The sequence below is a fragment of the Hordeum vulgare genome, chromosome 6H (assembly GCF_904849725.1).
Source record: "Hordeum vulgare subsp. vulgare chromosome 6H, MorexV3_pseudomolecules_assembly, whole genome shotgun sequence".
Taxonomy (NCBI): Eukaryota; Viridiplantae; Streptophyta; class Magnoliopsida; order Poales; family Poaceae; genus Hordeum; species Hordeum vulgare.
Window position 1 is genome coordinate 75338320 of NC_058523.1, and position 16868 is coordinate 75355187.

The following is a 16868-nucleotide window of genomic DNA, read 5'->3' on the forward strand; positions in this document are numbered from 1 at the left end:
CTGAAATTTATTATCACTTGTCACTATGGAAACTAATCCTTTGAGGAGCTTGTTCGGGGTATCTTCACCTCGAACGGAAGCACAAGGAGTTTCTCCTCAACCTACTGCACCTACTGAAATTTTTTATTATTAAATTCCTTCGAGTATGCTAGAGAAACTGTTGGCTAATCCTTTTACATGAGGTGGAACATCACATCTCGACTTGCATCTAATCTATGTAGATGAAGTTTGTGGTTTATTTAAGATTCCAGGTTTGCTCGAGGATGAGGTCAAGAAGAAGGTATTTCCCTAATCTTTGAGGGATAAAGCATTGACATGGTATAGGCTATGTGATGATACTGGATCATGGAACTACAACCGATTGAAATTGGAATTTCATTAAAAGTTTTATCCTATGCATTTGGTACATCGTGATTGGAATTATATCTATAATTTCTGGCCTCGTGATAGAGAAAGTATAAATCAAGCTTGGGGGAGGCTTAAGTCAATGTTATATTTGTGCCCTAACCATGAGCTCTCGAGAGAAATTATTATTCAGAACTTCTATGCTCAGCTTTCTCATGATAATCGCACCATGCTTGACACTTCTTGTACCAGTTCTTTTATGAAGAGAGATATTGACTTCTAATAGAATTTATTGGAAAAAATTAAACGCAACTCTGAATATTGTGAGTTTGATGAAGGTAAGGAGTCAGGTATGAATCTTAAGTTCGATTGCGTTAAATCCTTCGGTTGAAATAAATACTTTTTGTGATTATAGCGCTAAACATGGACTTGACTCTGAGATAGTAGCTTCATTATGTGAATCATTTGCTGCTCATATTAATCTCCCTAAAGAGAAGTGGTTTAAATATCATCCTCCAATAGAAGTCAATGTAGTTAAACCCAGTCCAGTTGAAGAGAAGGTCATTGCTTATAATGATCCTATTGTTCCTAGTGCTTACATTGAGAAACCACCTTTCCCTGTTAGAATAAAGAATCATGCTAAAGCTTCAACTGTGATACGTAGGGGCTACATTAGAACACCTACACCCCCTGAGCAAATTAAAGTTGAACCTAGTATTGCTATTATCAAAGATATCCTGTCCGACAATGTTGATGGGCATGATATTCACTTCTGTGAAGATGCTGCTAGAATTGCTAAACCTCATGCTAGAGACAAACAAAGGCCTGTTGTTGGCACGCCTGTTGTTTCTGTTAAGATAGGAGATCATTGTTATCATGGTTTATGTGACGTTGGTTCTAGTGTTAGTGCAATACCTCAATCTTTATATGATGAAATTAAAGACGAGATTGCACCTATCGAGATGGAACCTATTGATGTTACTATTCAGCTTGCCAATAGAGATACTATCTGCCCTTTGGGAATTGTTAGAGATGTTGAAGTCTTGTGTGGTAAAACTAAGTATCCTGCTAATTTTCTCGTTCTTTCTACCACACAAGATAGCTTTTGTCCCATCATATTTGGCAGACCTTTCCTCAATACTGTCAATGCTCACATTGACTGTGAGAAGCAAATTGTCACTTTTGGCTTTGAAGGTGTGTCACATGAATTCCATTTCTCCATGTTTGGTAGACATCCTCATGAAAAAGAATTGTCTAGTAAGGATGAAATTATTTCCCTAGATTTTATTGTTGTGCCTCCTACTGATCCTTTAGAGCAATACTTGCTTGAGCATGAAAATGATATGCATATGGACGAAAGGAATGAGATAGATAGAGCTATCTTTGAACAACATGCTATCCTTAAGAATAATTTGCATGTCGAACTACTTGGAGATCCACCCCCACCAAAGGGTGATCCTGTGTTTGAGCTTAAACAGTTATCTGATACTCTTAAGTATGCTTGTCTTGATGAAAAAGAGATATATCATGTTATTATTAGTGCTAGCCTTTGAGAGCATGAAAAAAAGAAATTATGGAAAACTCTGAGGAAGCACCGTGCTGCTATTGGATATACTCTTGATGATCTTAAGGGCATTAGTCCCACTCTACGCCAGCATAAAATTAAAACCGACCCTGATTCCAAACCAGTTGCCGATCATCAACGAAGATTAAATTCTAAGATGAAAGAGGTAGTAAGAAAACAAATACTAAAGCTCCTGGAAGCAGGTATTATCTATCCTGTTGCTCATAGTGATTGGGTGAGTCCGGTGCATTGCGTCCCTAAGAAGGGAGGTATTACCGTTGTCCCTAATGATAAAGATGAATTGATCCCACAAAGGATTGTTACTGGCTATAGGATTGTAATTGATTGTAGGAAATTGAATAAAGCCACTAGGAAAGATCATTACCCTTTGCCTTTTATTGACCAAATGCTAGAAAGATTGTCCAAACACACACACGTCTGCTTTCTAGATGGTTATTCTGGTTTCTCCCAAATACTAGTTGCACAATCTGATCAGGAGAAAACCACTTTTACCTACCCTTTCTGTACCTTTGCTTATAGACATATGCCTTTTGGCTTATGTAATGGACCTGTTACCTTTCAAATATGTATGATGGCTATATTCTCCGACTTTTGTGAAAAGATTGTTGAGGTTTTCATGGATGACTTCTCCGTTGACGGGTCTTCTTTTGATGATTGCCTCAGGAACCTTGATCGAGTTTTGTAGAGATGTAAAGATACCAACCTTGTCTTGAATTGGGAGAAGTACCACTTTATGGTTAATGAAGGCATCATCTTAGGACATAAAATTCCTCAAGGAGGTATTGAAGTCGATAAGGCTAAAGTTGATGCGATCGAGAAAATGCCATGCCCTACAGACATCAGAGGTATAAGAAGTTTCCTTGGTCATGCTGGTTTCCATAGAAGGTTCATTAAAGACTTTCCTAAGATTTCTAGGCCTCTTACCGATCTCTTGCAAAAGGATGTTCCTTTTGTTTTTGACGATGATTGTGAGGAAGCATTTGCAATATTTAAGAAGGCCTTGATAACTGGACCTATTGTTCAGCCACCTGATTGGAACCTACCTTTTGAAATTATGTGTGATGCTAGTGATTATAATGTTGGTGCTGTTCTAGGACAAAGAGTTGATAAGAATTTGAATGTTATTCATTATGCTAGTAAAACTCTAGGAAGTGCCCAAAGAAACTATGCTACTACTGAAAAGGAATTTTTAGCAGTCGTGTTTGCATGTGAAAAGTTCAGATCTTATATTCTTGATTCCAAAGTTACTATTCACACTGATCATGCTGCTATTAAGTATCTCATGGAAAGGAAAGATGCTAAACCTAGACTTATCAGATGGGTTCTCTTGCTATAAGAATTTGATTTGCATGTTGTTGATAGGAAGGGTGCTGAGAACCCCGTAGTAGATAACTTGTCTAGGTTGGAGAATGTTCTTGATGACCCACAACCTATTGATGATAGCTTTCCTGATGAACAATTGAATGTCATCAATGCTTCACGTAGTACACCTTGGTATGTTGATTATGCGAATTATACTGTTGCCAAATATATACCACCTAGTTTCACATACCAACAAAAGAATAAATTCTTCTTTGATTTGAGACATTACTTTTGGGATGATCCTCACCTTTATAAGGAAGGAGTAGATGGTGTTATTAGATGTTGTGTACCTGAGCATGAACAGGGACAGATCCTACATAAGTATCACTCCGAAGCTTACGGAGGACACCATGCGGGAGATAGAACTGCACACAACGTATTGCAATCCGGATTTTATTGGCCTACTCTCTTCAAGGATGCCCGTAAGTTTGTCTTGTCTTGTGATGAATCTCAAAGAATAGGTAATATCATTAAACATCAGGAAATGCCTATGAATTATTCACTCGTCATTGAACCATTTGATGTTTGGGTTTTTTATTATATGGGACATTTTCCAAAGTCTAACGGGTATACTCATATTCTAGTTGCTATTCATTACGTTACTAAGTGGGTAGAAGCTATCCCAACTAGTAGTGCTGATCACAACACCTCGATTAGGATGCTTGAAGAAGTTATTTTCCCTATATTTGGAGTGCCTAGATATTTAATGACTGTTGGTGGTTCACATTTTATTCATGGTGCTTTCCGTAAAATGCTTCCTAAGTATGATGTCAACCATAGAATTGCATCTCCTTATCATCCTCAGTCCAGTGGTCAAGTAGAGCTAAGTAATAGAGAAATTAAACTAATTCTGCAAAAGACTGTTAATAGGTCTAGAAAGAATTGGTCTAAGAAGCTTGATGATGCACTGTGGGCTTATAGAACTTCTTATAAGAATCCCATGGGCATGTCTCCATACAAAATGGTTTACAGTAAGGTATGTCATTTACCTCTTGAGCTAGAGCATAAGGCTTATTGGGCAATCAAAGAGCTCAACTTTGATTTCAAACTTGTTGGTGAGAAGAGGTTATTTGATATTAGCTCACTTGATGAATGGAGAACTCAGGCATATGAAAATGCCAAGTTGTTTAAAGAAAAAGTTAAGAGGTGGCATGATAAAAGGATACTAAAACATGAGTTCAATGTAGGTGATTATGTCTTGCTTTACAATTCTCGTTTAACATTTTTTGCAGGCAAGCTTCTCTCTAAATGGGAAGGTCCTTACATTGTTGCGGAAGTATATCGTTCTGGTGCCATAAAGATCAACAACACAGAAGGGAATTTTCCGAGAGTTGTAAATGGGCAAAGAATCAAGCATTATATCTAAGGTACTCCCATAAATGTTGAAAGCAATATTATTAATACCATAACTCCGGAGGAGTACATAAGGGATATTTATCAGCCTGTTTCAGACTCCAAAAACGAAGAGGTATGTGATTCGGTAAGTAAACCGACTCCAAAACTTTTCCCGGACTCCGTTTTCTTGCGGAGTACTCCTTTTGGTCGGGAAAAATTCATTATATATTCTCCCAAAAGGTCTGACCCTCGTATCACACAAATATCCTCTGTTTCGTTTTGAGCTGCTATGCAGACAGATCTAGATCGCTATGGCGTCCCCAAAAGTTCCGAAGGACAAGTTCTTCAAGAAGGTCATCAATCCCTACCTCGCGGGAGTGCTGCAACACCCTCAATCTATCGAGATGCATGACGGGGTGCTGCACATCCGTGATGTTGAGGGCCCCAAGAAGACCGGAAGCATGGAGGCGAGGCTCGAAGTAATGGAGCAGCAAGTCTTCAAGTGCCAAGGGATGGTGGAACGCAGACTCAACGCCAACCACATGATGATCACGGAGTTCACCAACAAGCACAAGATCAATGCCAATGACATCGGGAAGCACCTCTCCAGGCTCTATGACAGAATTGATCACCTCCAAGCCCAGATCTACGACCTTTAGAACCAAAACTGTGAGTATGAGTATAGATCTAAATCAATACGGTTGGCTACATATTTGAGGATTCCGAAGACTCGATCATCTTTCCATGATGGAGCACCTATGCCTTGGAAGACGGAGAATCAACCCCAGATTGCAACAACTCCACCACCATCACCTTCGAAGGAAGACAATTAAGCACGGGTATGGGTACTCCTCTTGGCTTGTTCCAAGCTTGGGGGAGTTGCCCCGGTATCGTATAACCATCACATATTTTGCTTTTACCTTTATCTTAGTTCGATCCTTTTTGGTTTTATCTTTCTCTAGTAGAATAAAGTTCGTAGTATGATCTAGGCTTGAGTTTTGCTTTGTGTTACCCCAGTGTAATCGTGTTCGTGAGTCATATAATAAAGAGTGTTTTAGTTAAGGGCCTTGCTTCATGCCATGATCTAAAGAAAAGAATAATAAAAGAACAAAAGCATGAAAGATCATGTAATTATCTTATGGGAAGTGATGGCTTCACATATAAAAAGAATGTTGATTGAAACTTGTTGTGGGTGGACAAACGTAGACGTTGGTCATTGTTGCAATTAGTAGGAAGTAATCAAGAAAGAGAGGTTCACATATAATTATATCATCTTTGACACCGTCTATGATTGTGAACACTCATTAAACTATTACATGCTTAGAAGAAGATGTTGGACAAGGAAGACAACATAGTGAATTATGTTTGCTTGGTTCCGAACAATGTTATATGACTAGAGATCCCTTAGCATGTGACGCTTGCTTCCACCTCATCTCAGCCAAAACTTCCGCACAAAGTAGAGATACTACTTGTGCATCCATAAATCTTCAACTCAGTTTTGCCATGAGAGTCCACCATACCTACCTATGGATTGAAGAAGAACCCTCAAGTAAGTTGTCATTGGTGCAAGCAATAAAAACTGCTCCCCAAATATGGATGATCTATTAGTGTGTGGAAAATAAGCTTTGTACGAAAAAAAGCGACAGACTGCAAAATAAAGTTATTTATCAGAGGAGGCAATATAAAGTGACGTTCCTTCACACTAAGAGGTCACACGTCGAAACCTCAAAAGCGCATGACGACCTCTGCTTCCCTCTACGAAGGGCCTATCTTGTACCTTTACTTTTTATCTTTAAAAGTGTCATGGTGATCGACACCAATTCGTTATTTCGCCATTATCTTGGCTAACGTCATGTGCTAGGGAAAGATCTATATTCATATGTCAACTTGGAAGTAAGTATTCATGAACTATTATTTTTGACATTACCCTTGAGGTAAGTAGTTGGGAGACAAAACTATAAGCCCCTATCTTTCTCTGTGTCCAACTGAAACTTTGATCTCATGAGTACCACGTGAGTTTTAGCAATTGTAGAAGACGAAAGGATGATTGAGTATGTTGATTTGCTTTACAATCTCTTATTTTACTCTTTCCGATGTTATGATAAATTGCAATTGCTTCACTGACTAAAGGCTATTGGTTGATAATTCTCAATAGAGTTCTTGATCCATACTTTACTTTGTGAAGGAATTGTCACTTTAATATAAGAGATTATATGACGATATTGATGTTCTAATTATGATCATGATGCCTACATGTCCGTATTCTGTTTTATCAGCACATCTATCTCTAAACATGTGGGCATATTTATTGATCTCGGCTTCCGCATGAGGACAAGCGAGGTCTAAGCTTGGGGGAGTTGATACATCCATTTTGCATCATGCTTTTATGTCGATATTTATCTCTTTATGGGCTGTTATTACACTTTACGGTACAAATACTTATGCCTTTTCTCTCTTATTTTATAAGGTTTACATGAAGAGGGAGAATGCCGGCAGCTGGAATTCTGGTGTGAAAAAGGAGAAAGTTTGAGATACCTATTCTGCGCAACTCCAAAAGCCGTGAAAATAAATGAGGAATTATTTTGGATTTTATAAAAAATACTGGGCGGAAGAAGTACCGGAGGGTAGCCACCAGGAGGCCACAAGCCTGCCAGGCGCGGACTACCCCCTGGCCGCGCCTGGGTGGCTTGTGGGCCCCTGTTACCCCTCCGTCTCCCATCTTCTGCTATAAGGAAGGTTTCGTCCCAAAAAAAATCAAGAGGAGGTTTTCGGTAGGAATCGTCGCCGGCACGAGGCGGAACTTGAGCAGAACCAATCTAGAGCTCCGACAGGGCCGTCCTGCCGGGGAAACTTCCCTCTCGGAGGGGGAAATCGTCGCCATCGTCATCACCAACACTCCTCTTATTGGAGGGGACTCATCACCATCAACATCTTCATCAGTACCATCTTATCTCCAAACCCTAGTTCATCTCTTATAACCAATCTCCGTCTCGCGACTCCGATTGGTACTTGTAAAGTTGCTAGTAGTGTTAATTACTCTTTGTAGTTGTTGCTAATTGGATTACTCGGTGGAAGATCATATGTTCAGATACTTAATGCTATTCAATACCTCTCTGGTCATGAACATAATTATGCTTTGTGAGTCGTCTCTTTTGTTCCTGAGGACATGGGATAAGTCTTGCTATAAGTAGTCATGTGAATTTGGTATTCGTTCGATATTTTGATGTGATTTATGTTGTCTTTCCTCTAGTGGTGTTATGTGAATGTCGACTACATGACACTTCACAATTATTTGGGCCTAGAGGAAGGCATTGGGAAGTAATAAGTAGATGATGGGTGCTACTTCTCAAACAACAACACCAGAAATTGACACATTGACGGAGACTTGATGTCGTAGGTTTTTCCCTTGAAGAGGAAAGGGTGATGGAGCACAGGAGCAGTAAGTATTTCCCTAAGTTTGAGAACCATGGTATCAATCCAGTAGGAGAATCTCGTCAAGTCCAGAGTACCTGCACAAACACAAAAGAGCTTGCACCCAACGCGATAAAGGGGTTGTCAATCCCTTCAAGATTGATTGCGAAGTGAGATTTGAAGGCGGAAAGTGCAACGAAGGAAAAGAGTAAGGCTGAAAATATGGTGAGGAGTAGACCCGGGGGCCATAGTGTTCACTAGAGGCTTCTCTCAAAATAGCAAATATCACGGTGGGTGAACAAATTACTGTCGAGCAATTGATAGAACCGCGCAAAGTCATGATGATATCTAAGGCAATGATCATACATATATGCATCACGTCCGAGACAAGTAGACCGATACTTTCTGCATCTACTACTATTACTCCACACATCGACCACTATCCAGCATGCATCTAGTGTAATGAGTTCATGACAAACAGAGTAACGCCTTAAGCAAGATGACATGATGTAGGCGGATAAACTCAAACCCATGATGAAAACCCCATCTTTTTACCCTTGATGGCAACAACACGATGAGTGCCTCGCTACCCCTTCTATCACTGGGTGAGGTCACCGCACGGTATGAACCCAAAACCAAGCACTTCTCCCATTGCAAGAATCATAGATCAAGATGGACAAACAAAACCCACAACTCGAAGAGAATTACAAGGATATGAAATCATGCATAAGAGAGATCATAAGAAACTCAAATAAGATTCATATATAATCTGATCATAAATCCACAATTCATCGGATCTCGACAAACACACCGCAAAACAAGATTACATCGGATAGATCTCCATGAAGATCATGGGAACTTTGTATTGAAGATCCAAGAGAGAGAAGAAGCCATCTAGCTACTAGCTATGGACACGAAGGTCTATGGTGAACTACTCACGCATCATCGGAGAGGTCATGGTTTTGATGAAGAAGCCCTCCGTATCTGAATCCCCCCTCCGGGAGGGCCCCAGAACGTGCCCCAGATGGGATCTTGCGGAGACAGAAGCTTGCGGCGGCGGAAAAGTACTTTCGATGATCTCCTGTTTTTTCTGGAATTTATGGGAATTTATAGGCGAAAGACCTAGGGCAGAGGCGGCCAAGGGAGCCCACAAGCCTGGGAGGCACGGCCCCCCTGGCCGCGGCTAAGGGGCTTGGGGGGTCCCTGGTGGCCCCCTGCCTTGGTTCTCAAGCTTCCCGGTCTTCTTCTGTTTCGGAAAAATCTTTTCGAAAGTTTTATTCCGTTTAAAATCCTCCTCTGAAAAGGGTCAAAAACACGGAAAAAACAGGAATTGGCACTTGGCACTGAGTTAATAGGTTAGTCCCAAAAAAGATATAAAAGGCATACAAAACATCCAAACTTTGACAGGATAATAGCATGAAACCATAAAAAAATATAGATATGTTGGAGATGTATCAAGCATCCCCAAGCTTAACTCCTGCTCGCGCTCGAGTAGGGAAGTGATAAATACTGAATTTTTGATGTGGAATGCTACCTAGAATAGTTGTCCTTTGCAACTTCTTTCGTGTGACATGAATGTTCAGATCCGTAAGATTCAAAACAATAGTTTGCTCTTGACATGAAAACAATAATACTTCAAGCAAACTAGCAAGGTAATCATGAACTTTCGAAATAACAAGGCCAAAGAAAGTTATCCCTACAAAATCATATAGTCTGGCTATGCTCCATCATCCCCACACAACTAATTTAAATCATGCACAACCCAGGTATTGGCCAAGTAATTGTTTTCACACACTTACTTTCTCAAACCTTTTACAACTATCACGCAATACATGAGCGTGAGCCATGGATATAGCACTATAGGTGGAATAGAGTGTGTTGGTGGTTGTGAGACAAAAAAAGGAGGAGATGGTCACATTGACTCGGCATATCAAAAGGCTATGGAGATTACCATTAATAGATATCAATGTGAATGAGTAGGGATTTCCATACAAACACTACAGGAATGAGCTTCTTTGTCGTCTGCCATCACAGACGGCAAAAACAAAATCCCGGGCCGCAAAGACAAAACAGCAGACGGCAAAGATTCTCACGGCCGGCAAAATTTCTGCGTCGGCCTACGACAGCATAGGACCTTCTTTACCGTTTTCCCAACCAAAGCGGACGGCAAAGCTCTTTGCCGTCAGCTTTCCTTAGGAGCAGTCGGCAAAGTGCTCGAGACAGAAGCCGACAGGAGTTGCCTCCGTTAGGGGTTAACAGAGGCTTTGTCGTCTGCCTCCCCCTTTATCTTTGCCATCTGCCTCCCCCTTTATCTTTGCCGCCTGCCTCCTCCTCCTCCCCCCTACACTCTTTGCCGTCTGCCTCCCCCTTTATCTTTGCCGTCTGCCTCCTCCTGCCCTCCCCCTCCAGTCTTTGCCGTCTGCCTCCCCCCTCCACTCTTTGCCGTCTGCCTCCTCCTCCCCCCTCCTCTGTGCCCTCTTCTTTGTTGTCTGCCCACCCTGGAGGCTGACGGCAAAGGGCCTATATAGACACCCCGAGATGCACAGCTGGGAGCCATGTGGCACCTTTGCCATCTGCCAGCTAATGGCACAGGTCTTTGCCATCAGCTGGCAGACGGCAAAGACCCCATATATACGTGTTTTTTTGTTTTATATTATTTCACAACACACACACACACACACACACATATATATATATATATATTTGACAGCACATTTATATAATTCACCACACATTTATATAATTCACCACACATATATGATATATAGTTCAACACATATACTTGCCAACACATATATATAATTCACCACACATATATGATATACATATAAATCAATGTACATCCCCATATATTGAAAGAACCAACATACAAATTATTGCACTGTTTATCCATATATACATATACATATAGTTTGACATTGTTCATCAACTCAAATGAAAACTAGATGATATACATATAAAGATCATCCATCGACATTGTTCAACTCCATGAATGCCAGCTTCCATGCATGTAGTATATCCAATCTGCAAAAATGTGAATAAGAAAGTCAGAAGAAAAACAAAATATGATGTTTTTCAACTAGTTATGTCATTTTTAGCGGAAAACAAGCTAAGAATATAATATTCATGAGCTAACGAAGGTTCTTATGCCATTTTTAGCTTATTATGGCATTTTGGAGCTAAATGGGTTAATTAAAGCAAGGATAATATGAAAGAGGAGTAGAAAGAGGAGGAGGAGAAGAATAAGAAGAAATCAAGAAGAAGGATGTTAACGAGGAGAAGGAGGAGGAGGAGAAGTACTAGAAGGTCCTTGGCCTTCTCCTTCTCCTCCTCCTCCTCCTTCTCCTTCTTCTCTTCTTCTTCTTCTTCTTCTTCTTTCTTTTAATTTTGCCTATTTCTTCTCCTCTTCTCCTCTTGTTGGAGCTACATTACCTAATTATTCCTTTTTGGAGCTAAATGGGCTAATTATCCCATTTTAGAGGAAAACAAGCTCAGTATATAATATTCATGAGCTAACCAAGGTTCTTATGCCATTTTGAGCTTATTATGGTATTTTGGAGCTAAATGGGCTAATTATGTCATTGTTGGGGAAATTAAAGCAAGGATAATATGAAAGAGGAGAAGAAAGAGGAGGAGGAGGAGAAGAAGAAGAAGAAATCAAGAAGGAGGAGAAGGAGGAGAAGGAGGCGGAGGAGAAGGACTAGAAGGTCCTTGGCCTTCTCCTTCTCCTCGTCCTTCTCTTCTTCTTCTTCTTCTTCTTCTTCTTCTTTCTTTTCATTTTGCCTATTTCTTCTCCTCTTCTCCTCTTGTTGGAGCTAAATTACCTAATTATGTCTTTTTGGAGCTACATGGGCTAATTATCCCATTTTAGAGGAAAACAAGCTAAGTATCTAATATTCTTGAGCTAACCAAGGTTCTGATGCTATTTTGAGCTTATTATGGTAGTTTGGAGCTAAATGGGCTAATTATGTCATTGTTGGGGAAATTAAAGCAAGGATAATATGAAAGAGGAGAAGAAAGAGGCGGAGGAGGAGAAGAAGAAGAAATCAAGAAGAAGGAGGAGAAGGAGGAGAAGGACTAGAAGGTCCTTGGCCTTCTCCTCCTCCTCCTCCTCCTTCTCCTTCTTCTCTTCTTCTTCTTCTTCTTCTTTCTTTTCATTTTGCCTATTTCTTCTCCTATTCTCCTCTTGTCGGAGAGAAATTACCTAATTATGTCTTTTTGGAGCTAAATGGGCTAATTATCCCATTTTAGAAGAAACCAAGCTAAGTATATAATATCCATGAGCTAACCAAGGTTCTTATGCCATTTTGAGCTTATTATGGTATTTTGGAGCTAAATGGGCTAATTATGTCATTGTTGGGGAAATTAAAGCAAGTATAATATGAAAGATGAGAAGAAAGAGGAGGAGTAGGAGAAGAAGAAGAAATCAAGAAGAAGGGGGGGAAGGAGGAGAAGGAGGAGGAGGAGAAGGACTAGAAGGTCCTTGGCCTTCTCCTCCTCCTCCTCCTTCTCCTTCTTCTCCTCTTCTTCTTCTTCTTCTTTCTTTGCATTTTTCCTATTTCTTCTCCTCTTCTCGTCTTGTTGGAGCTAAATTACCTAATTATGTCTTTTTGGAGCTAAATGGGCTAATTATCCCATTTTAGAGGAAAACAAGCTAAGTATATAATATTCATGAGCTAACCAAGGTTGTTATGCCTTTTGAGCTTACTATGGTATTTTGGAGCTAAATGGGCTAATTATGTCATTGTTGGGTTAATTAAAGCAAGGATAATATGAAAGAGGAGAAGAAAGAGGAGGAGGAGGAGAAGAAGAAATCAAGAAGAAGGAGGAGAAGGAGGAGAAGGAGGAGGAGGAGAAGGACTGGAAGGTCCTTGACCTTCTCCTCCTCCTCCTCCTCCTCCTCCTTCTCCTTCTTCTATTCTTCTTCTTCGTCTTCTTCTTTCTTTTCATTTTGCCTATTTCTTCTCCTCTTCTCCTCTTGTTGGAGCTAAATTACCTAATTATGTCTTTTTGGAGCTAAATGGGCTAATTATCCAATTTTAGAGGAAAACAAGCTAAGTATATAATATTCATGAGCTAACCAAGGTTCTTATGCCATTTTGAGCTTATTATGGTATTTTGGAGCTAAATGGGCTAATTATGTCATTGTTGGGTTAATTAAAGCAAGGATTATATGAAAGAGGAGAAGAAAGAGGAGGAGGAGGAGAAGAAGAAGAAATCAAGAAGAAGGAGGACAAGGAGGAGAAGGAGGAGGAGGAGGACTAGAAGGTCCTTGGCCTTCTCCTCCTCCTCCTCCTCCTCCTCCTTCTCCTTCTTCTCTTCTTATTCTTCTTCTTCTTCTTCTTTCTTTTCATTTTGCCTATTTCTTCTCCTCTTCTCCTCTTGTTGGAGCTAAATTACCTAATTATGTCTTTTCAGAGCTAAATGGGCTAATTATCCCATTTTAGAGGAAAACAGGCTAAGTATATAATATTCATGAGCTTACCAAGACTCTTATGCCATTTTGAGCTTATTATGGTATTTTGGAGCTAAATGGGCTAATTATGTCATTGTTGGGTTAATTAAAGCAAGGATAATATGAAAGAGGAGAAGAAAGAGGAGGAGGAGGAGAAGAAGAAGAAATCAAGAAGAAGGAGGAGAAGGAGGAGGAGGAGAAGGACTAGAAGGTCCTTGGCCTTCTCCTCCTCCTCCTCCTCCTCCTTCTCCTTCTTCTCTCCTTCTTATTCTTTCTTTTCATTTTGCCTATTTCTTCTCCTCTTCTCCTCTTGTTGGAGCTAAATTACCTAATTATGTCTTTTTGGAGCTAAATGGGCTAATTATCCCATTTTAGAGGAAAACAAGCTAAGTATATAATATTCATGAGCTAACCAAGGTTCTTATGCCATTTTGAGCTTATTATGGTATTTTGAGCTAAATGGGGTAATTATGTCATTCTTGGGGAATTAAAGCAAGGATAATATGAAAGAGGAGAATAAAGAGGAGCAGGAGGAGAAGAAGAAGAAATCAAGAAGAAGGTGGAGAAGGAGGAGAAGGACTAAAAGGTCCTTGGCCTTCTCCTCCTCCTCCTCCTTCTCCTTCTTCTCTTCTTCTTCTTCTTCTTCTTCTTCTTTCTTTTCATTTTGCCTATTTCTTCTCGTCTTCTCCTCTTGTTGGAGCTAAATTACCTAATTATGTCTTTTTGGAGCTAAATGGGCTAATTATCCCATTTTAGAGGAAAACAAGCTAAGTATATAATATTCATGAGCTAACCAAGGTTCTTATGCCATATTGAGCTTATTATGGTATTTTGGAGCTAAATGGGCTAATTGTGTCATTGTTGGGTTAATTAAAGAAAGGATAAAATGAAATAGGAGAAGAAAGAGGAGGAGGAGGAGAATAAGAAGAAATCAAGAAGAAGGAGGAGGAGGAGGAGAAGGACTAGAAGGTCCTTGGCCTTCTCCTCCTCCTCCTCCTCCTTCTCCTTCTTCTCTTCTTCTTCTTCTTCTTCTTCTTCTTTCTTTTCATTTTGCCTATTTCTTCTCCTCTTCTCCTCTTGTTGGAGGTAAATTACCTAATTATGTCTTTTTGGAGCTAAATGGGATAATTATCCCATTTTAGAGGAAAACAAGCTAAGTATATAATATTCATGAGCTAACCAAGGTTCTTATGCCATTTTGAGCTTATTATGGTACTTTGGAGCTAAATGGGCTAATTATGTCATTGTTGGGGAAATTAAAGCAAGGATAATATGAAAGAGGAGAATAAAGAGGAGGAGGAGGAGAATAAGAAGAAATCAAGAAGAAGGAGTAGAAGGAGGAGGAGGAGAAGGACTAGGAGGTCCTTGGCCTGCTCCTCCTCCTCCTCCTCCTCCTTCTCCTTCTTCTATTCTTCTTCTTCGTCTTCTTCTTTCTTTTCATTTTGCCTATTTCTTCTCCTCTTCTCCTCTTGTTGGAGCTAAATTACCTAATTATGTCTTTTTGGAGCTAAATGGGTTAATTATCCCATTTTAGAGGAAAACAAGCTAAGTATATAATATTCATGAGCTAACCAAGGTTCTTATGCCATTTTGAGCTTATTATGGTATTTTGGAGCTAAATGGGCTAATTATGTCATTGTTGGGTTAATTAAAGCAAGGATTATGTGAAATAGGAGAAGAAAGAGGAGGAGGAGGAGAAGAAGAAGAAATCAAGAAGAAGGAGGAGAAGGAGGAGAAGGAGGAGGAGGAGGACTAGAAGGTCCTTGGCCTTCTCCTCCTCCTCCTCCTCCTTCTCCTTCTTCTCTTCTTCTTCTTCTTCTTCTTCTTCTTCTTTCTTTTCATTTTGCCTATTTCTTCTCCTCTTCTCCTCTTGTTGGAGCTAAATTACCTAATTATGTCTTTTCGGAGCTAAATGGGCTAATTATCCCATTTTAGAGGAAAACAGGCTAAGTATATAATATTCATGAGCTTACCAAGACTCTTATGCCATTTTGAGCTTATTATGGTATTTTGGAGCTAAATGGGCTAATTATGTCATTGTTGGGTTAATTAAAGCAAGGATAATATGAAAGAGGAGAAGAAAGAGGAGGAGGAGGAGAAGAAGAAGAAATCAAGAAGAAGGAGGAGAAGGAGGAGGAGGAGAAGGACTAGAAGGTCCTTGGCCTTCTCCTCCTCCTCCTCCTCCTCCTTCTCCTTCTTCTCTCCTTCTTCTTCTTTCTTTTCATTTTGCCTATTTCTTCTCCTCTTCTCCTCTTGTTGGAGCTAAATTACCTAATTATGTCTTTTTGGAGCTAAATGGGCTAATTATCCCATTTTAGAGGAAAACAAGCTAAGTATATAATATTCATGAGCTAACCAAGGTTCTTATGCCATTTTGAGCTTATTATGGTATTTTGAGCTAAATGGGGTAATTATGTCATTCTTGGGGAATTAAAGCAAGGATAATATGAAAGAGGAGAATAAAGAGGAGCAGGTGGAGAAGAAGAAGAAATCAAGAAGAAGGTGGAGAAGGAGGAGAAGGAGGAGGAGGAGAAGGACTAGAAGGTCCTTGGCCTTCTCCTCCTCCTCCTCCTTCTCCTTCTTCTCTTCTTCTTCTTCTTCTTCTTCTTTCTTTTCATTTTGCCTATTTCTTCTCCTCTTCTCCTCTTGTTGGAGCTAAATTACCTAATTATGTCTTTTTGGAGCTAAATGGGCTAATTATCCCATTTTAGAGGAAAACAAGCTAAGTATATAATATTCATGAGCTAACCAAGGTTCTTATGCCATATTGAGCTTATTATGGTATTTTGGAGCTAAATGGGCTAATTGTGTCATTGTTGGGTTAATTAAAGAAAGGATAAAATGAAATAGGAGAAGAAAGAGGAGGAGGAGGAGAAGAAGAAGAAATCAAGAAGAAGGAGGAGGAGGAGGAGAAGGACTAGAAGGTCCTTGGCCTTCTCCTCCTCCTCCTCCTTCTCCTTCTTCTCTTCTTCTTCTTCTTCTTCTTCTTCTTTCTTTTCATTTTGCCTATTTCTTCTCCTCTTCTCCTCTTGTTGGAGGTAAATTACCTAATTATGTCTTTTTGGAGCTAAATGGGCTAATTATCCCATTTTAGAGGAAAACAAGCTAAGTATATAATATTCATGAGCTAACCAAGGTTCTTATGCCATTTTGAGCTTATTATGGTACTTTGGAGCTAAATGGGCTAATTATGTCATTGTTGGGGAAATTAAAGCAAGGATAATATGAAAGAGGAGAATAAAGAGGAGGAGGAGGAGAATAAGAAGAAATCAAGAAGAAGGAGTAGAAGGAGGAGGAGGAGAAGGACTAGGAGGTCCTTGGCCTGCTCCTCCTCCTCCTCCTCCTCCTTCTCCTTCTTCTCTTCTTCTTCTTCTT